At 41.9% G+C, this 22,667-nt stretch overlaps 1 protein-coding gene across 1 annotated transcript in view; it reads right to left on the bottom strand.

Annotated features, from left to right (window-relative positions):
* Positions 1-21,587, bottom strand: part of hs3st1l2 (heparan sulfate (glucosamine) 3-O-sulfotransferase 1-like 2) — a 30,630-nt gene extending 9,043 nt beyond the window's left edge. The window contains exon 1 of the mRNA XM_079687435.1: positions 21,332-21,587. The gene's annotated coding sequence lies outside the window, so the exon portion shown is untranslated. The remainder of the gene's footprint in view (positions 1-21,331) is intronic.
* Positions 21,588-22,667: the final 1,080 nt, after the last annotated feature.

Below are 22,667 nucleotides of genomic sequence, written 5' to 3'. Positions count from 1 at the left end.
TTTCTTTCAAGCGACTGTTAAATCTCTTGTTTTTCCCCATCATTGAGGCAGCTCCGTCTGTGCAACATGCAACTAAATTCTCATAGGGAAGCTTGTGGGATGAGAGGTAAGAATCCACTGCAGTAAAAATTTCCTCACCCCGGGTGGTATTGGTAAGGTTGACTGACATAAGAATGTCCTGCTTCAAATCTTCCCCATCGATATATTGCACAAAAACGATCAGCACAGCCTCGTCGGCTACAGTTGTGGTTTCATCAAGTTGTATGGCAAATGGCCCCTTTCCAAGCTTTTCGAGCAGCTGCAACTCGCAGTTACTTGCCATCTTCTCAATTCTGTCTTTCACCGTATTGTTTGACAGTGGTACAGTTTTTAGCTTCTCCGCCACCTGCGGGCCGCACAGTTTCTCAACCATCTTAATGTAAGCTGGCTTAATGAGCTGCTCGCCAATGTTGTGCGGTTTCTTTGCCTTTGCTATTAAAAGTGCACATTCAAAAGAGGCCTCGCTGCCAGCCCTAACAAACGCTGTTCTAATATCCATTGGCTTGTTTGCCTTTGCAAGGTGTTGTTTCTTTATGAAAAAGTCCCGATCACGCCCGACTGTTTCTGGGTGCATGGTCTGTTGGTGTCTCTTCATTTTGCTGGGTTTCATGCTTTCGTTGGCTAGCTTCTCTCTGCATATCACACACTCTGGGCGGGTTTTGTCCGTTCCCTCCATGAAACCGAAGTTAAGATAGCTCTCTAGGTAGGTCTTCATTTTCTTTTTGATTGCAGATGAGCTGTCATCTCCTTTACGTTTTTCAGACATTTTAAGACAAAAATATTCACCTTATGAAGTCGGTCGCTAGCTAGCAAGCGCAGCAAACTGTTATTATTATGAAAGCTGACACAGTAACGTCAATGTTGGCGACAATCGGAGGAGTATCAGATGAATTTTTTGAATTTTAATTTTAGTTAATCAATTAATTTCTATATTTTATTGTAATGTAGACAAGGCTTTTAGCGCCAATCATGTATTGCGTTACAATATGTAAAAAAAAATGATATTTAAAAAAAAATTATATGTACATTTTTATTTTTTTTTTATTCTAAGTATGATATTAGGCCTCAAATCATCTAAGGTCTGGCTGCCCCCCTGGGATCTTTGGCGACCCCCCAAGGGGGTCGCGACCCCCAGGTTGGGAACCACTGCTCCAGAGCTTGAATGACACACAGAGACCAATAGAGGGCATTAGTGTATGACCTGTATGAAAGTGGCCATGTCGGCAGGCCACATCATGTAGACAGCCAGTCACCCTCTGTGAGGCAGAGTCAGACGCACATTTGCGCCGCGTTGCGTTCACAATACATATATATAAAAAAAAGATTCCTCAGGCCAGCAGGCCACTTAACAGGCCAGGCCATCGGGAAATCTCCCGGTCCTCCCGATGGCCAGTCCGGGCCTGGAAGGAGGATAAGATCTGACTCATTTAGAATGTAAGACCTAACACATCCTTTTGCACTTCTTCAGCCTTATTTAGTTCACCATATTGATGTTATAAACATTGTTGAAATAAAATCAATTGATATTACACAGATTTTTACAGAGATAGATTAGAGCAGGGGTGGGGAACCTTTTTCCTCTCAAGGGCCATTTAAATTTTTACAACATCCTCCGAGGGTCGTACTCGAACTCAACCTCTGAAAAAAACTAAAATCACAGCCCATTCATTTCGCCTTTCTTTCATACTGTGCAAAGAAAAAGCAACCTCTTAATCCAGATATTCTACCATGACTCGCGCATGCATGCATGCGCACTGTTGTGGCATGAACACCAAAACAGAACGATATGGACACAAGATGTGTGCAAATGTGTTAGTATCCTATCCATGTGAACATGATTTAAGTGGGGGACGGACCTAATCTCCTCTAGGGGCATGCTCCACCGTTAAAAAAAAAAAAGCATCAATCTGGTGCACTTTGAGAGCAAAATTAGGAGATCTATGGATACATCTCTCAACATCCATATGAAACAGAACTGTAAGCAGATTTTCTCACATTGAGATGGAGGCTATTTGGAACCTGCACTTGTACATTTAAAAAAAAAAAAACTAGATTTACTGCCTCGCGGTTGTATGCCTCTGTCAGCCAAGTTACAAAGTTACAGTACATCTATGTCCATCCAAACTCACTTATATGTTATCTTGTCATTTGTGATATTTAGCTAATTATTTCTTGAGTTATTGCCAAAACCATGTTTAGTGAGATCACAGTGACCCTTTTTTGTCAAAAAAAACCTAATCAGTTCAACCTCCTGTCCAAGTGTACATTTGTCCCAACTTTGAAGAAATTCCCTCAATATGGTCCTGAAATATCACATTGACAAGAATGGGACGGATCTGAGGTTATAGTGAGCCGGACATTTGACCTTTGACCACAGAGTTGCGTCCACATGAAAAAGACTCCAAATCAAGGCTAACTTCCTGCTTTTTATTGTGAATAGAGCTGAAAGCTGTTTTTATCTCCTTTGTTTATTTTTTTAAGTCATAGTTTATCAGACATCAACAAAATGATGATCTCTTCACACAATCAAAGCACCCAGTCAAACCCTGTCAAAGCACAGAGTGTCGACCAAAATGACTGTGACCCTTTAATTAATCAGTGCTGCAAACCAAATACAGTGCTCAATTAAAATTCCATATGCTGCTTGGTGGCTTGTTGTCATCCTCTAAACTCCTCTTCATAGTTCTCTTATCTGGTCTGGCTTTCAGCTGCAGAGCTAAACCAATTCTCTGAGTATGGTGGATGTTTTCTTTAGACCGGGACAGGGAGCATGAGAAGAAGAGGGAGAGAAAGTTTCAGCCAGCTTGATCGATGGAGTTGGCTAGTGGTGCAGTGACGCGTCCTAAAACCCTTTTATAATCTATCGATTTAGATTAAAAATATAAAAGTAGGGTAGACATGTGGAGATTATCCGGCTGAACAAAACGTGCATTTATCAAACAGGTTTGTTTTCCACAGACCTTATTTCCAGCTATTTTCCAAAACCGTGAGGAGAAATACCATTGCTTTTTGTCGAGGGAACCAGCGGCTTACTTCCTGGTTTTATGACGCATCACTGCACCTCTCAATATGATGCCAATATAAACAAGGTCTTCTGTCGGCTCTGTACATCAATGCCGACCATGCTGACAAGTAAGTGAAGAGTAGACAATATAAAGGTATTGGCGAAATGTGCCAGCAGTTTAGGATAATGAAGGGTCTATCCAATCAATTACATAGCCATGACATGTCTAACTCCTAATGACAGGAAGGCAGAAAGTGCATTATACAAATAATAATACTCATAATAAGAGCAGACATTTTTTAACAATGACCACAATATTTAGTATAGTATATAATATATAGTTAGTGATTAAATTACTATTGCAACAAATGTGTTAATTTTATTCATTATTAGTCGATTTTTTTTTGGACGAATGCTCCGGGCCAGTGGTTACAATGGTGGGGCCAGTGAAAATACAATTCCACCGGCCCTGTCGACAATTTACTAGCGGTATTTACTTGCGGTACCGCGGTGGGCCGGCGGTACCGAAGTGGGCCGGTCGAGAGTCCCGGGCTGATTTGTAGTCCCAGTCCGCCCCTGATGGAAACGGCACTGTTTTGGTATTTGCAGTGTCTTGTACAATACACCAGACAACAATCTCCAGACTTATGAGCAGGCTGTGCATTCATATGCTATACCAGGTTATTTACGAGACAGAGCAATTCAGTCTCTTAGTAATACGTTTAAAATACTAAACATGTGTTATACAATTTTCCTTTGTGGGAGAAAGTATATTTTCCAGTATGAGGATTAGCTACATAAATATACCGCAAGTAAGCCCTTGAGGAGATAGACATTTCCATCCAGAGTCTAGCTTTAGCCCTTTGGTAAAGGTTAGGAAACGTTTTTGTTTTTGGTTAAATGTTCAGTTAAATACATGTGTCAAATCACTATTGATTTTTATCAATATTTGACCAATATATCATCAGCCGGTAAAACGGCCAGTAAGGTGACTTTAGTTTAGCATTTTTCCTTTGTATTGTGTTGTTAGTAATGCCTTACGTACACACCTCATATACCTGAACTAGCTATACATATTTTACTTAAGTACTTCTTTGTGAATTCAACCAGAAATGACCTATATATGAACTCTGCCTATTGTGCTTAGCTGCAGAAAGAACGTCAGATTCAGAGCACCTACAGTCATCATTTTGATGTGAAGAGGCTGTGTGTGTGTGTGTGTGTGTGTGTGTGTGTGTGTGTGTGTGTGTGTGTGTGCGTGTGCGTGTGCGTGTGTGTGTGCGTGTGCGTGTGTGTGCGTGTGGCACAGCCAGACACATGCCTTGAGTTAAGTGGTGGCGGAGTCCCTTGTGACTCCTCTGTGAGCTTGTATATTCCCCTGCTGTCAGCTCTGTTCACCTCCACCTTACCTAATGACCTTCCTCCCTTACTCTCTTCTCTACCCTCCCCTCACCCTACCTCTCACCTTTCCTTGTCCTCTTCAACCCTCACCTTTTGTTCTCAGCCTGTTCCTGACTCTCTTTGTGAGTTGTTTGAATCCGTCCCTGTTTATCTGCTAACAAACCCTGGCACCAATGGGGATGCCCTGCAGCAGCCTCTCAGCTGCTCATAAATAAAACAGAAGAGCACCTTTCTGCCCTGAAATATTTTTGAGTGAATTCACTTTTAATCTTGACGAATTGGATACGAGACAGGATTTGGATTTAAATATGAGAAGCAGCTCTATTTACAAGTAGAATGTGTCTTTTGTTCATTTCCCCTGCTGCAAACACCTTTCTTGGAGAAACATTGTCAGTAAGATTTGCACTTTTTGTTCAAATATAGCACAAGAAAACGGACTATAGAATGGAGAGTTGTCATTTTATCATTGCGGGTATGTGGGTATAGTGTTTATGATTTTAGTTTTCATGCAATTTTATTTTTGGAATAATTTGTTTTGCTCCATACATCACATTACATTGTTTTTCTAAATCAGATGTGTTACAAATTATTTGAATGTCTGCACACAAGTTAAATATAGCTGCATTTCAGGATTGTAAAGGATTTAAAGGATCTTTTGCCAGTTCTTTTTGTGTAAGCCACACAAAATAAAAACAAAATAGCCAACTTCATTAGCACCAATTAACGGCTGGACGGCTCTTTTATCATCACCATATGAGCTCAGTTCGCCTCTTAGCCCTGCTCAATGAGGCTCACATGAGTCATTGCAAGTCCTTGTCTTCCCCCCCTTGTGATTCACATTAGCGGGAGAGGATGGATGGAGAACAAACAACAACAACAACACAATGCCTGGATTTTCGATGACGCGTGCATTCTCCATATTGACAATCACAAGTATCTTGCCAGCCTTGAAACGATGGATATGGGGAGCAAAATGAGGATAAGGGAGGGTGGGGTGTAATTATCTGTGAAAGGCAGATGCTGCGTATCGGGAGAGTCTGTATCTTAAAAGTTGTGTGTGTGTGTGTGTGTGTGTGTGTGTGTGTGTGTGTGTGTGTGTGTGTGTGTGTGTGTGTGTGTGTGTGTGTGTGTGTGTCATTTCATCTGCATGTGTGCAGTGTCTTTGCTTTTTGTATGAGCATGCAGAATGCGACTGTCTCCAAACCAGACCTTGGAAATATCTTTTTACTGAGCGGTGGTATTTGGCGGGGTGGTGGAAGGATTATCCTGCACAGCGAGATGGAGGGTGGCAGGAAGGGAGGAGATGGGCGGATGGCAGGCAGGATGGGGGTGCAGGTTGTGTGTGTGTGTGTGTGTGTGTGTGTGTGTGTGTGTGTGTGTGTGTGTGTGTGTGTGTGTGTGTGTGTGTGTGTGTGTGTGTGTGTGTGTGTGTGTGTGTGTGGTTGTTCTCTGCAGGAGGGTGTGTGTGTTAGGCAGAAAGAAGATTGTTCTGGGTGGGGGGTGGCGTGGTAAAACGCTTTGGATTGCCAAGCCTGTCATATCACCAGGGCTGTGAGAGTCAGATAAAACTCTCTGTCTGACTTCTATTCTTTCTTCTTACATTCATATCCCGTCTCATCCATCTCCCTTTAACACTCTGGACTCCTTCCCTTTCCTTTATTTTCTGGGTCTCACCTTCATTTATTACGCCGTTTGTTTTTCTCTACCTGCAAACTTCCACCATGCCGCACTTTTATCAGTTGTATGTGTTCATATACCTTCCCCCGGCCTGTTCCTGCTCCACCAATCGCACATGCTGATTAGGGCACACATTTATCTCATCCTCTGCCTATCTTGCCTCTGAATAAAAACCAAATGTAACAAGGCTGTTCCCTTTTCCCATTCCGTTTCCATTACCCGACCGGAGAGTACTCGGCCAGCACTCCTAGGGGGGTCTGTATTCAAAATAGATGAAGCCATCTGAGAAAAATGGGAATCAGTCATGCTCCTCATTGGGACGACTGCTGCCGTTCTTCTTGTGTTCGTCATTTATTGTACAGAAGACAAGGCGGACAATGAACGTTCGAGGAGTTATATTTGAAGATGTATGATACTAGTCCAGTTTCCTCTTTTTTTTTCCATGACAAGATGTTACAAATATCAGTTTCCGCCCAATACAACGTTCTGTCTGCTGCCAGGTCTTTCAAAGTTCAAAGGGTAGATAAAAGAAACATAAGATGTAGATAAGACAGAGAAAACAACTCCCCCATTTCTGTTGAGGTCAAGCAGTTTGGCAGTTCTTTTAGGCACTCTGTCTATCTGTGTCAGGAGTTGGAGGCAACCTGCACCAGGTACTGGCTCAGGATGTGCTTGGTTATCAGCACGAGGAGGAGATTTTATCTTTTTATAAGGGATTTAGAGTGAAGAAGAAGACATAAAGAGGACTAATAAAGATACTGACAAGAACCTCTTCCTCTATAACTATGAAAAGTGTTTGAAGTATTATTTGTATCAAGATTATTTCCATGGTGAACATTGAGGCCATCAGCCCACAATGTATTAACATGTTAAATGGTGGTGCAATAGTGTCAATATCAGCTCATATAACACACATCAACACATGTAATTTCTCTTCATCTACAGTTTCCTTTTAAAGATAAATTGTTTTACAAAAGTATTGTATAACAAAGCAGTATTGTGAATCTACTAGCTGTCAAGTGAACCAAATATAAGCACTGTAAACACAGTGTTTATCTGATAAGGAATAAAGATGGCAGATTAGTATTATAAAAACAAACCACATTGATCTAGTTACTTTACAAATACAGATGATTCACACAAAGGACCTCCATCGTGGCTGGCAGACAGATAGTGGACCTAGCCTCTCCAAACGTTGTGTAAATTTGATAATGTCTTTATGTGTTGCCTTCTCTCTATGTTTATCTCTTTCGCTCTGACCTTTGCTGAGGTCTGTCCGTCTTTTACCCATCAGCGCCCTGCTGGTTTTCAAATTAGACCCTCTAAAAAATCACTTTGGGCAGCAAAGCAGCCCACACCCACCGCCCTTTCATCCCCTCATCATCGTATTCACTCATACATGCATAACAGCCAGATACCCCCTTCCCCCTCTTCCCCCCTCGCATCTTCAGCCGCGCACGCTCCAAGATCTGGGTCAACCGTATCAAACATCAAAATGCCTACCCCTCTCTAGTGTGTGTATTGTGTGTGTGTTGGGTGTGTGCTGGAGGAAAAGTGGGGCTTCTAAAGTACTGTTGTTGTTTTATGATGAAGTGCTCAGGGGGGTGTGTGATTAGGAAATCCAGTTTATCAAGGGAATCTTTGTGTGTCAGTGTGTGTGTGTACATGCATAAAAAATGTGTGTGTGTGTGTGTGTAAGAGACAAACAGAAAATCTACGCACGATGAGAGTGTGTGTGTGTTTGCAATGATTATTAGACGAGAGTCTGGGCATACAACCTAGTGTGTGGGTGTGTGTGTGTGCTTTTATTTGACCCACCTGGCACAGGGCCCAGCACATGCCATTTCGTTTTAAGGTGGTGGGAGAGAGTGAAGCAGTCTGGTAATGCTTGGTCATCTCCTGAGTCAGGTACATCATGGAGCCATCTTTCTCCTTCTGTTTTACCTTTTGTAATTCATGTCTTCCTTAATCTCTTTTTTGTGTGCCTTTCTTCTTCTTGTAAAAGTAGTGTACCCACTGTTTGAAGTTGAAATTCAGTTATTATAAAGAATTAAAACACAATTAACAACCTGGCTTCAGTCAAACACTGCACAACTTTACACCAAGGTTTCAAACTCTTGTGTACTTTGGCATTCAAAGGCATATGGGAGTAATTTCTCAGTATGCAGGTTATGCATTTCATAGAATTTCTAAATCAAGAATACCTGTATTTATTTTTGAGTGTATTAGCGAATATTGACTAATATGTGGCGATCTAAAATGAATGGTTTGCTGTGGTGTCACAAATCATATTTTTACAGAATCACTGTAACAATATATTTACCAATATATTTTTGCAAAGCAATCAATCCAGGAACGTATATCCCTTCTGTGCTTCTTACAGCCCTTTATGAGAGAAGATATTTACAGAAACTAAGATCTAATTTCTTGATCCATGGTCCCACCAACCAAAGTAAAAATAAAACGTGTTAAATAGTAGTGGTTTTGAGAGGTGTTGGTAATAAACAAAGAAAATTAACAAATACAAAACAAAAATGTATATTATACATATTTTACATTTTAAAATGCGGTGGAGGTGATATTTCCGACGATAACACATCACTTTACTGCAGCTTCACAAAGCTCACACTGTGCTTGATTCACACCCCTGTGCCCATCTCTCTTCCAGAACAGACACACACACACACACCCGCACCCACACACACACACACACACACACACACACACACACACACACACACACACACACACACACACACACACACACACACACACACATTTACCGACATAACATATGTGGTGTCTCTCTCACAGTCAAATTGGCCCTGACAGTGAGACTGACCCGTTAGAGTGGATTTAACCCGACTGTCACTGAGTGATGGGACACCGAGGGGGGCAGGACTGTGAGAGTTTGTGAGAGAGTGTGTGTGTGTGTGTGTGTGTGTGTGTGTGTGTGTGTGTGTGTGTGTGTGTGTGTGTGTGTGTGTGTGTGTGTGTGTGTGTGTGTGTGTGTGTGTGTGTGTGTGTGTGTGTGTGTGTGTTTGTTTGTGTGGTAATTTGCGGGGATGGGAGAATTAGTGTGCGTCCCTCTTGGCACATCTGCGAGGTCAACAGCTCCGGGGCTGTTGTTTTCTTTTTTGGGTTAATTCAGCGTTGTTTGCTGTACATCATAAGTGTCATACTTGTGTACACATGGGCGTCTGGAACGAGGGCAACAGATGGGGGCGGGCAAGTTGTGTCTGGTCAATATCATCATGGGCCAGCGTGGCCCATGGGAACTGCATTTTTCTGGATTATATGCTGTATGTGCAGAAGGAACTCAAAACAAAACAGAGTGAAATAGGGAAAAAAAGCAGATGGTGTTTTTGTAAAATGAGGAGGATTTGAGGGATGGAGGAAGAACAGTGGAAGGAAAGAGACAGAGAAAAATAAATGATGGACTAGCGTCATCAGGTGTGTTTGGGCTGCTGCTGCTATCTTACCATGGCAACTATTGTTATGATCCCTCTCACCTGGACAGTACACCCCAGGGACCAAAGAGTGTTACAGCCAGGAGGTTGTAGAAGGGATGGAAAAAGAGAGAGTATGAGTGAGAGAATCAGGGTGGTGGTGGTTACAGATGATGCCACAGTTGGTGTGGTGTTCAGGCCAAACGGAGCCCTGCGGCGATAGTAATAAACCATACCGGCTGCCGGTGGCTTTGATGGCCAAAATGGACGATTAGTCTGATTGGTGTCCCAACTGTTCAGCCAACAGAGAGAAACAGATACCCCAGCTAGCAGCTATATTTAGGTTTTTTAAAGTTGCACTGTCGTTATTTTTCTTTTAAAACACTCCAGTCTTACTGGTTTCATTCACACATTTGACATTATGTAAAGTAATAAGGGATTATGTCCCAAATAAGCCATAGTAACTGTAGCTCTAGTGAACAAATACATTGTGCAAACACAGGAAGTGATAGACTGAAATATGACAAGGATTTAAAAGTTGACATTTTGCTTTACTTCAGCAGAAGTAACCTCTGTGTGAGGCAAATGGAAATGAGTATACAAACATGTCAGAGGACTGATGGTGTCTTTCAGCGCTTTGCCTTCAATGTTAGAATCTGCTGCTCAGGCATGTGAGGTTAACTCTGCAGCATCCAGCTGCATGTTTGTGCGTTCATGTCAAATTTTCAATCATGAGCTTAAACAAATGAATATAGAGCAACGAGTGAGTCCTGAATCATCAGAGGGGTCAGTTCTTACAAAGTTGTAAGAACCGGAGCTAAAAGTGGAGGGAGTATTGGACTTAGCCGGACAGCTGATGTGATGGATGTGTAATTCGACAAGTATGTTTGCATTGTAGCATTGTGGAGTGGAGTCAGGCAGTGGGTACAAATTAGGCAGAAAATCAGACTCGCAGGCGGAGACGTATGTGCAAATGGAAGCGCATGTATTTACACGGACATACGGGATATTGTGAAGTTGTTGGACAAACTACACTTTAATCATCCTGTTTGTGGCTATTTTCACAGAGCTGGTGGTGCATCCTTTCTTTCTCTCTTTGAGCTCAGTATCCCACTGACTCTCTAGACTGGTTTAACACACACACACACACACACACACACACACACACACACACACACACACACACACACACACACACACACACACACACACACACACACACACACACACACACACACACACACACACACACACACACACACACACAGCAAATGACATGGGGTGGTCTTGATTGACCAAGCACTTTATGACACTTGAATGGCTTTATTTCCTTCATACTTAACCCCCACACCCCACCTCATTCCTCCCTGTCACACCACAACACTCACACACACAGTCCCCAGGACAGAGTTGTTTCTGCAAATGAAAAGAATGAGACATCCCTAACCAAACACACACACACACACACACACACACACACACACACACACACACACACACACACACACACACACACACACACACACACACACACACACACACACACACACACACACACACACACACACACACACACACACACACACACACACACACACACACACACACACACACACACACACACACACACACACACACACACACACACACACACACACACACACACACACACACACACACACACACACACACACACACACACACACACACACACACACACACACACACACACACACACACACACACACTGTTACCCCCTCTTACTGTCTGGTATCCATCAAGGTCACCCCGCAAATCTAAAGCTCTGCTCCTCCCTCTGGAGTTTTTGTTTGCCCTCCATGACCTCCCTGTGAGATGTTTCCTTACATTTTGGAAGCGGGCCAGCAGCGTGTCTAATGACTGTGTTACTGTACAGAGGTCGATATGGGAGATTGGGTTGATTGATCTTAATTGACCGGGCAGCATGAGGCGGGGGGGCGGTAGAAGTGCAGACTATCAATAGGATGGGACTAGGGTTTTACTTTTAGGAGAGTTTTGGGCTGCTGTTCAAAAAGAGATGTTTTGCTTCAGCCGTAATGCAGATCTTAGGCAGCCTGGAATTTGCAAATTGTTGCTCCTCTTTCTACTATTCTCTACAAACGTACACATTTCCAGTACTTTGATATATATTATCAACTACTATTATGTCTCGGTCAAGTCTCTCTATATTCTCTCAGTATTTCACTCAGGTTAAGTGATGATGTTGCCGTGCATAGAGAGTTGGATGATCATCTCTCAGCCTGAAACCTTTGGCCCAGTGTGTTGACATCAATCTAATCCTGCTGTTGTGCCCTTGAGCCAAACAGTGAAACCCAGCCAGCCACAGGACAGCTGCTCTGTCGCTGACCTCTGAGCTCCGTGTGCAGGAGAGTACGCGAAAGGAAAATCCCCAAATAAAATAAAAAACGAAATACTATAGGCAAACAATCCAGAGCCAATTTAACCCCACAATTGTAAATTAACTTCTCTTTATACATGTCATTGTGGTCGAAATGCTTTTGAGTTGCTGGCCTTCGTGATTTCTGTGTGCTTAACCTAAAATATGTCTGCTTAACAATGATGACTGGGCTTGAGAATTTATATTTGACCTAACCGTGCAACATTAGCACAGCCTTCAACATCTACAGCAGTAATATTAATGCATCATTTTGAATAAGCAGCTTACAGTTTTTCTTGATTGCTAACACACTAAAATTATACATAAAGCACAATTATTTTAACTGACACTCAAAGAGCAAAACATTGGCTCAAATCTCCAAAACTCTAAACACGTTTTCAGCTTTTCACACAATTTACAAATCAACATGGCACTTTTTGCAAACCATTGCACACGTTTCTCCACATAAGACACAGGAATCTGACATAAAGTCACATGTTAGCAGGTTTAAAACACTGATATTCAAAATGCCTCACACATGGACCAATGATCAAGAAACACGTTCCACCTGACCAAACACCTGATAGCATAATTGTTGGCTCATCAATCAGGATGTTAGCACTATAAAAAGACCACAGGTGAGTACTTTCTTACAGCAACAATGGAAGCCAACATGGAAGCAAGAGGAGGAGGAGGAAGAGGAAGAGGTGGGGTGAGAGTGAGAGGAGGAAGAATGAGAGGTAGAGGAAGAGCTGGAGGGAGAGGACATGGACAAAGAAGAATACTCTTTAATGAAATGAAATGTTATCAACCATGGTGTGACGATGAGAGAGGCTGGACAGAGGGTTCAGCCGATGTACTGTTGCCTCTGTAATCCGGACACTTAGACTTGGAAAACAGGTTAGTTCCCAGTTCTTAGCTCTGCATAATTCATGATATATCAGTGCTGATATCTGTTGTGTGAAACCTATTTACTTCATTACTGTAATTTAATTTTTGGCATGTTGCATACTGTACAACAATCCTGCACATTAGACTGTGGTAAACTTACTTTTATGCAACACAGACACTGACCAACCACTATATCTTGGTTGTTTATCTGAAGGACTGAGAAACAAAGAGGTGCAGGTGGAAAGCTAAGGATTTCCAATGAGGCACAGGAAGCAGCAGTTACAAACAGGGTTTTGGCAAATAATGCATCACACTTAGAGAGATCCGAAGCATAGTAACTATGTGCTGAGATGCATGTTGCACAATGTTAGTTTTGAATCAGATGTGATTGTTTTCAACAACTCATTTGTATTTCTTCATTTAATGTATTTCTGTAAACTCAAGCAATCTTTCTCTGCAGAACCCTCTATGTACAGAGCATAGCCCATAACAGATGAAAGTGCTTTAGATTATGCTCAGCAGTGTGTAGTTGGGTGGTCAAACCATCTAGTATTATGAATGAAGTGTGTTATATTTGGTGCTATATAAGTTTGCATTTGGTAAGTGTTTATGTAGTTTTGAGTGCAGTTCTTCATTTAGCAGGAGAAATGAGGTGTTTTGCACTTTGGGGGTTTGGTTTTGTGAATTGTTTTTAGTGTTCTGAGCAATTTAAAAAAAAATGTGTGTTAGCAATCGAGAAAAACTGTAAGATACGACTCTGTGAATAACTCTTCTAAAATGTGGGTTAAAGACAAGATGTAAGATTCCCTCACTCTCTGGGGTTATGAAGTAACAGTTCGGTGTTGTTGTCCACGTCTGCAGGTCTTGGCCAGAACACAGGGTGGTACCATAATAACAGACTTCCTCCATCTGCCACCCACTAGGAGTCTGTGTCACCTCATAGAGGCTGAGGTCTGACGGCCCCAACAGTGTACATGTGTGTGTGCGTGAGTGTGTTTGTGTGTATGTGCATTTCCCTGCTAAGCTGGAGTCACTTCACCCTTCACCAATCAATCTTCACCCTGACACTGTTACACATTTTCAAGAGGATGCTCATTTACAAACAAGAATTTAACTTGTACACAAACATTTACAACTCATTTTGAAATTAAACTAGCACCAACTTGCAAAGGTTGTTAGGTGACATATTTCAGCTAGTACGATAAACAAAATTGATATTTGTGCATTCTGAATGACATAAAATAGCCTAGATCCGAAGTTACGTCATATTCATCTGTCAGTAATACGAAAGTGAACAAGTTCCTGCAGATGATGTGGCTCTCCCTTTTAGGCCTGCAGTAATTTGCGTGAGCGTAGATGTTAAATAATATTTCACTTCGATCAAAACTGTTAGGTAACGGATGAGGCCAGATCATTCAGCACGCGCAAAATGTGAACACTTTTAACAGTATCAAGGTATGATGATATATCATCTGTTTGCATGTTTGTTTGTTCCTCTCTACTGTTGTACTGCTATTTATTTATTGTTGTACTGATGTTGTCTGCCGTACTCTATCTAATTATGTTTTTATTCTCTAGTCTTGTTGTGGTCATTTAACATCTTGCCAAGGACAACAGTTGAAAATGTGCCTGCTGGCTAATACTGGCTCATTTACAGCAATGTGAATTAATGTGCACTGTCCTTTAAATAAATAAACAAACAAACAAAACAAACGCTGTGATGAAACTGAGAGGAGTCAATCCTAAAAATGTCACTTTAAGCGTTTGATTGTCGGAAGTCATCTGAAGATGACTGTCATGTAAGTGCATTGCTTGCGTTTGTGTGTGTGTCTAAAAGTGTGTGTGTGAGACGTTAATGGAGTCCATGGCTGCCCTGTTAGACCTGACGACCGTTCAGCAGAGCGCACTGAGAATACTGCTGCCTCTTTTAATGCCGGCATGAAGATATTTGGAGATGTCTTCAAGATATTATCAGTCAGACACAAACTCCTCTCTCACACAAACACACACACAATCACTCATGGGCATGTCATGCTTTTTCACACTACAGCACAGTGAGGTGCTAGTTCGCCAAATGTAGTCATTTTGAGAGCATGTCAAAGTGACTGATGGACTTTGTGTGTGTGCGTGCGTGCGTGTGTGTGTGTGTGTGTGTGTGTGTGTGTGTGTGTGTGTGTGTGTGTGTGTGTGTGTGTGTGTGTGTGTGTGTGTGTGTGTGTGTGTGTGTGTGTGTGTGTGTGTGTGTGTAACCCAGTTGCTTCAGTGCGCTTCAGAGGACGTATGCACTCTGCTCATAAATAAGGGCCATGCATTATTCAGATTTGCTCCTCCAGCTAATGTGCCCAAACAGCCATAATGTACTCTTCTACCAAGGTGGAAGAGACCCCCTCACGCACACGCACACGCACAGACACCACACACACACACACACACACACACACACACACACACACACACACACACACACACACACACACACACACACACACACACACACACACACACACACACACACACACATACACACACACACACACACACACACACACACACACACACACACACACACACACACATCAAACCCCTAGATTTGATGCAATGTCTTTGTCAGTGTCGCTCTCAGCCTCTTATCTCCCTCTCAAATCGTCCAATGTCCCTAATTTTCGCCCCAAAAAATATCCATTTTGCTTTTGATCCAAATTGCTCTGGCTCACACTTTCTCGCCATGTTTCCATTGAACTAAAGTACATTTTGGAATTAATAATGGATTAGATAACTATTTTTAAAACATGGTTTGCTTGTAGTGACCCCACGTATTGCCTGATTCAGCAGATATAGAGAGTATCATAGCAACTTTAGCTCATAGTTTTAGTATTCCTGTGCCCAACGTTACTCTTTTGGGTCGCTCCCACCTCTCTCAACGTGTTGTTTAAAGCAAAAACACACCAAAGTAGTAAAGTGAAACATTTGAAAGAAAAAGAGCCAGATATTTCCCTCAGGAGTGGGTGGAGACCAAAAACAGAGCTAAAAAAGAGCAATGAAATTTTGATTACATTTCTTAGAGTGGCCGGAAACTAGGCTCCAAATTAGTAGTATATTCAAAATATATTTCATTTAGTAAACAAGCCACTGATATCTAACAACATAATGTAAACTAAAAATATAAGTTTTTAAAGGATAAATAATGTATTGCAGAATTTCTCTTTTTTTTGGTGAGAGCTTTTCTATTGCATCGTAGGTTTCTGTGGGTCTGACCTTGAACGTTGTCTAGTCACTGTTCATGCTAACTTTGCGGCCCTTCTTCTATTTATTGGAAAAGCCACAAAACTAACTGTAAAACAGATGATCTTTCTAAGGACGCCATGTACTTCTTTCTAACAGTATCACAGATTGAACATTATTGACAAGTACAGAATGTAATGGTTATCTACCATGAGCTCATTCTTTATGAGACTCGCTGCATCTTGATGTATCATTAACCTCTCACATGACACAGATTGCTCACAGTTTGTTTTGACACACACACACACACACACACACACACACACACACACACACACACACACACACACACACACACACACACACACACACACACACACACACACACACACACACACACACACACACACACACACACACACACACACACACACACACACACACACAGAGAGCAGACAATGGCCATTTCTCAATGTTGAGTAAACCTAGGCTGAAGTCGAATAGTCCATTTAGCTTAGCCATTGCTCTGGCTCACGCTTTCTCGCCATGTTTCCATTAACTTTGCTCAATTTGTCTCTAATTCTCCTTCATCACTGGCTACATATCCCACTCCTCTCCCATACTTTTCCCGGATGTTACTTTTTAAAAATACCGTTCTTGTGAAAATCCTATTGTTCTTTCCCTCTGCACGGCCTCGGGGTGCCAACTTTCTGCAGAACGAGGATTGTGTATAAACAAGGACTTGTATCAGCGAAGCTCCAGCAGCGTATATTTAGTGCGTCATCTTAATCCATTTGTGTTGAAATCCACCTGATAACTGAGGAAAACAGTAAACAGTTTGCAGAGGAAAAGCCTTGGGAAAAATCAGTTAAAGGTGTTTGTTTGCTGCTGCTCTGCTTGTCTGCATTTTATCGACAGTGTTTTATGTTCTAATCACTTTGTAATTGATTTGCTTGTATATCGTCTGTGGTTTTAATTGCCCTGGCTGTTTGTTTTACTCTTTTGTTATGGTCTTTGTTGAGCACTTGAACTCTTCTGAAGTGTTCTATAACTCACAATTTAAATGTGTTTTAAGAAATAATGCATCTATAAGTCTACAACTTTTAAGATACAAATTTCTTCATAATATTGATTTACTTTGTTTATGTTTGTGACGCTTTAGTGAGACCTTCACAGCTAACTAAAGTACATTTTGGAATTAATAATGGATTAGATAACTATTTGTAAAACATGGTTTGCTTGTAGTGACCCCACGTATTGCCTGATTCAGCAGATATAGAGAGTATCATAGCAACTTTAGCTCATAGTTTTAGTATTCCTGTCCCCAACGTTACTCTTTTGGGTCGCTCTCACCTCTCTCAACGTGTTGTTTAAAGCAAAAACACACCAAAGTAGTAAAGTGAAACATTTGAAAGAAAAATAGCCAGATATTTCCCTCAGGAGTGGGTGGAGACCAAAAACAGAGCTTAAAAAGAGCAATGAAATTTCGATTACATTTCTTAGAGTGGCCGGAAACTAGGCTCCAAATTAGTAGTATATTCAAAATATATTTAATTTTGTAAACAAGGCACTGATATCTAACAACATAATGTAAACTAATAAAAAATATATGTCAGTGTTGCGTTCACACCTTGTTTCCAACTAAACATTTTTTTTAAATCTAAAAGATTTTAAAGGATAAATAATGTACCGCAGAATGTCTCTTTTTTCAAGTAAGATGATTTTTGTATTATTTTTGGTGAGAGCTTTTCTATTGCATCGTAGGTTTCTGTGGGTCTGACCTTGAACGTTGTCTAGTCACTGTTCATGCTAACTTTGCAGTCCTTCTTCTATTTATTGGAAAAGCCACAAAACTAACTGTAAAACAGATGATCTTTCTAAAGACGCCATGTACTTCTTTCTAACAGTATCACAGATTGAACATTATTGACAAGTACAGAATGTAATGGTTATCCACCATGAGCTCATTCTTTATGAGACTCGCTGCATCTTGATGTATCATTAACCTCTCACATGACACAGATTGCTCACACACACACACGCACGCACGCACGCACGCACGCACGCACGCACGCACACACACACACACACACACACACACACACACACACACACACACACACACACACACACACACACACACACACACACACACACACACACACACACACACACACACACACACACACACGATGAGCGAGACCGACGCAGACCTGCGCAATTGCGATCGCCGTCCTGCTAGTGCGTTGCATGATGGTTAGTCATTTTGTCCGACTTGCTCTGGAGACTCGCCTAGATGAGACGTTGAAATCTCGCGGGACAAAGACGCCAGCAGCCTTGAGAGCGAGGCGGCGCAGTTTCTCTCCACGAGCTGCAGAAGCGAAATGCTTGATGGGAAACGACTCGCATCCGCATGGTATTTCGAGCTGAGCGCTGAAATTAATATCTATAAATGTTATACTATACTTGCACTGTTTACCGTTTTCATACTTTATATAGGCTATCTTACCATATTCATACACACTGTTAATACTGTTCATACTGCTCACAGGCTGCTGTGTATATTCATACCCCTCACTGTTTATTAATCATTCATTTCATTCTATATTTTATTCTGTAGATTGTGTACATTACTTTTCACTTGACTGCTTTTTGCACTCCTGGTTAGAAGCTAAACTGCATTTCGTTCTCTCAGTACCTCTAATATGTGCAATAACAATAAAGTTGAATCTAATCTTGAGCAGGAACAAATGTATTTACTTAGTACATATCTGACATTAACGATTAAACACATTTGTGCATTCTTTATAAATGCAAACTGGTCAAGACCACTGACGGAAGTAGTTTTGAAAAGTAATAAGTGGTTCTGTCTTTTACATGTAGGATTCAACCCCTCTTGTATTGATTTGTTTTTAAATGAACAGACACTTGAGTGATTCATTTGTAGTGATATAATAATTGTGGGATTTCTATTGCATCCACTTCATCTGCGAAGAATGCCAACGCAATTCACGCCATTGCAAACCGAGTCAAGCCGACTCCGAGCTGTCCGACTTTAGGCGAGCTTTTTGAGACCTCCCCCGGCTGCAATCGGCTATTCTCGTCTACTTTCGAGCCTAACGACTCTATTCATCTTGTAGCTCTTTCTATCTCTCCTCCTCCTCTCCTCACATCAGCCCTTTATAAACACAGTGAAGGTCAAAAACACAAACCACAACACGTCTGTCCCTTCGCAGCCTCCGACCTGGATCTGCTCTGCTTGTTTAGTCTTTTTTACAGTCCGTTTGAGTTCTTCAGACATGAGACATTGTCTTCTTCATAGTACAGACTCTCTAAGAAGAGACTCACTTAACCAATTAGTGGGAGTGTCATGATAAGTGGTGCTTGCATTAGAAGAACAAATATTACATTTAAACATATTTCCAGATGCTTTTTTTCAACAACTAAAATGGCAAAATACGTTGTTGGTCAATGCCCTCCCGGACGATGCATTTCCCAATTGCCTATATCAACAGGATGACATCATCTGTTTGTGCCTTTCAAAAACATAACAAATAACTGTTAGTCAGTATTATGATGTAACAATGCTATGGTTAAGGTCAGGTTAAATGTGGGCATAAACACACCTTGGTTAAAATGTTTTTAAAAGCATCCTGGTTTGGTTGAAACCACTGTGACCCATGGTTACAATAATAACCACATTGTTTTGGTCAGGGAACAGTAACAGTAACGGCCCGTCTACACTATAGGCATCAAAAAACCTTGAAGCTGGGCGTGTCTGAAGCTTGGCGATTTTTTGCAAGCAACGCGACCAACAACCAATCACAAGAATCTCCCGCCCCCGACATACAAAGCAATAGCAATGTGAAAACGAAGTAAACTGGATATAAACTCTCCAAACAGGCGAAAAACCTACCAGTTTCACCCACTGTCTCTGCCACCTCCCTCCATGCCTGGTTCCTCCGGTTTGTATCCCGGTAAATAGTTCTGGTCGTAAAGAACCGGGTGATTTGCTACCGTAATATCTCGTTTAGAATATGAGGAAATGAACTGCGGTGTGGCTCTCCCAGCTTGCACGCGGTTTGATTGGCTAGCGCTTGCACTGGCGGGATTTGCATAAACGGGATTTGATTGGCTGAGGCCAAGCATCGAGCCTCAAAAGTTGAACATTTGCCGATAGATGCTCGTGATGCTTGCAAAGCCATGCCATGCTCCCCACAATGCAGTTTGGCGAAGATTAAAAATCTTCTACGTCACCCCATTCAAGTAAATGGGCGAAGCGTTGAAAGCATTTTTCAATGCCTGTAGTGTAGATGGGCCTTAACAGTCAGAAACCAATATGGAATAAAGGTGGGAAAAAAAACGAAAAGAAGTTTTGTTGTACTCTTTAACCAGCTAAATGAAAGTAAGAATTAATTTGAGTTGGCTGACATCATACTACAAACCAATACCAAACCAAGAAAAATAAATACCTCAATTATCATCAATAAACTCTCTTAAGGTCAAAAACCCCAAAAACAAATAAAAACACTGTTTCTGTCAAGGTGCAAAAAGTAATTTCTTCAGATTGCTCGCGTCACTAAAGTAAAGGAACAAGTGCGTAACAAAACTAAGAAGTGCTCTTGTGCATTAGCACCCACGACACTATACACTCTTTGTTAGATTTCCTCCTAAAGCAATTTCCTTCTGCTTTCACCTCATATCTCACTCTGCCTCTGATTTTGTATACACCCAGCGCATGGTTGAACGCACACACACAAAAAAGACCTCCTCAACTTCATCTACAAAGGTGAGTGAACCTTTCACTTCCCCATTCTTTCTCCACATGTCAGCCTTTGTGACTAAAAGCCCACACATCAATTCTTCTTCTATATAAATTCTTCTTCTTCTTCTTATATAACTTACGTATTGCCAGGTGAAAGGTAAACAAACAAGCCTCTAAAAAGCATGTGGTTTTATGAACATGTAACACACAGAGAGAGAAAGAGAGAGAGAGAGAGAGAGAGAGAGAGATTTCAAGAACTTGCAGAGAGTGAGGGGAGATAAACTCTGCCCACTGATACTGTACAGGTACCCCTATAGCCTGCAGCATGAGATGAGACTTTACACAGTGTTCTAATTGATGTTCGCGTTTCACTTTGTGTAAACATTGGCAGTGATTTACACAGTGTGGTGACTTTTTAAATACAGATAAGCTGTGATTGAATGGATGAGATAAAATAAAAGTCTTACCTTATTGATGGTTTACAAAATGTGTCTTTATCTTTTCTTCTTCAGCTTCTATTACTTCTTCTTCTCTTCACCAGTGTCCTTCCTTCCTCTCGTCAGTTAGGCTTCAGCTCCCCGGGTGTTGCTGAGGAGGTGTGTGTTGAATTACTGCGCGCGCGTGTTCGAGTGAGGTGTGGAGAGAGTGTGTGTGAAAGCTGGTAAGACAGCGTCTCTGCTTTGTGCTGCCGACCTCGATGAGCGTGTTGTTGCAACTGAGTGACTGTGAGAGAGAGAGAGGGAGGGAGGGAGGGAGGGTGTGTGTGTGTGTGTGTGTGTGTGTGTGTGTGTGTGTGTGTGTGTGTGTGTGTGTGTGTGTGTGTGTGTGTGTGTGTGTGTGTGTGTGTGTGTGTGTGTGTGTGTGTGTGTGTGTGTGTGTGTGTGTGGGAGAGAGAGAGAGAGACAGAGACAGAGAGGGAGAGATTAGTTCACACACAAACAGATCTCCGCCTCAGGGAAACACCCCACTCCCTCTCCTCCTTTTCCCCTTCTTGTCTTTTTCTTTCTCATCAGGGTCCTTCATTTCTGTTTACTTTAAAGGACTCTTGGAGTTAAATACATTTCTCTACTCCCATTGGATTCTCGCTGATCTTCCTGCCTGATTCTAAGTTTTAACCTGATTTATTTTCTGTCCTCCTCATATATTCCCCATTTGTTTTGTTGTTGCGAGTCCCCTGAATCATAAATAAGTTAAAGAGAGCTGGCACAAAAGGGCACAAAGGAAACAAAACAACCCAAATATCTCTGATAGGCTTCTCTTTCTCTCTCTCACTGTGAGCTGTTGCTTTTCGTATGTTTCCATAATGGAGATCACATCTTATCTTTTTGCCCTTCTTTATGTTTTGGAATCAGGGGCGGACTGGCCATCGGAACGCTCGGGACGAATCCCGATGGGCCGTTACTGAAGTGGGCCGATCGGAAGATGTGGGCCGGCCGGTAACCGGCAGTGCTCGACATTATAAATGGCCCGCTGGCCCGGAAGCACTATTTAGACACCCCGGGCAAGCATAACGTAGGATACTTTCCACTTGCCCGCTCGGGCCACTAAAAGTATTGCTTTAAAATAATTGTCCTGTGGTATTGGTATTTTGACTAGCAATTTAGTTAAATTGTTTCGTTTATCAACGCTACAACATAGAGTTCCGTGAGTCGGTTGTCGTTGTTGGGTGAAAAGCAAACAGCTGTTTGCTGCGGAGTGCTGCGCGAGCAGGCTCCCGTGAGCGGGAGCGCGCTCCTTCACTACAGACTATCGCGCCACCTAACCATTCGCCAAAATGTTTTTAATACCAGCGGTCACCGGCCA

The sequence above is a fragment of the Notothenia rossii genome (assembly GCF_949606895.1).
Source record: "Notothenia rossii genome assembly, chromosome: 6".
Taxonomy (NCBI): Eukaryota; Metazoa; Chordata; class Actinopteri; order Perciformes; family Nototheniidae; genus Notothenia; species Notothenia rossii.
This window is presented reverse-complemented; position numbering and strand designations above follow the sequence as displayed.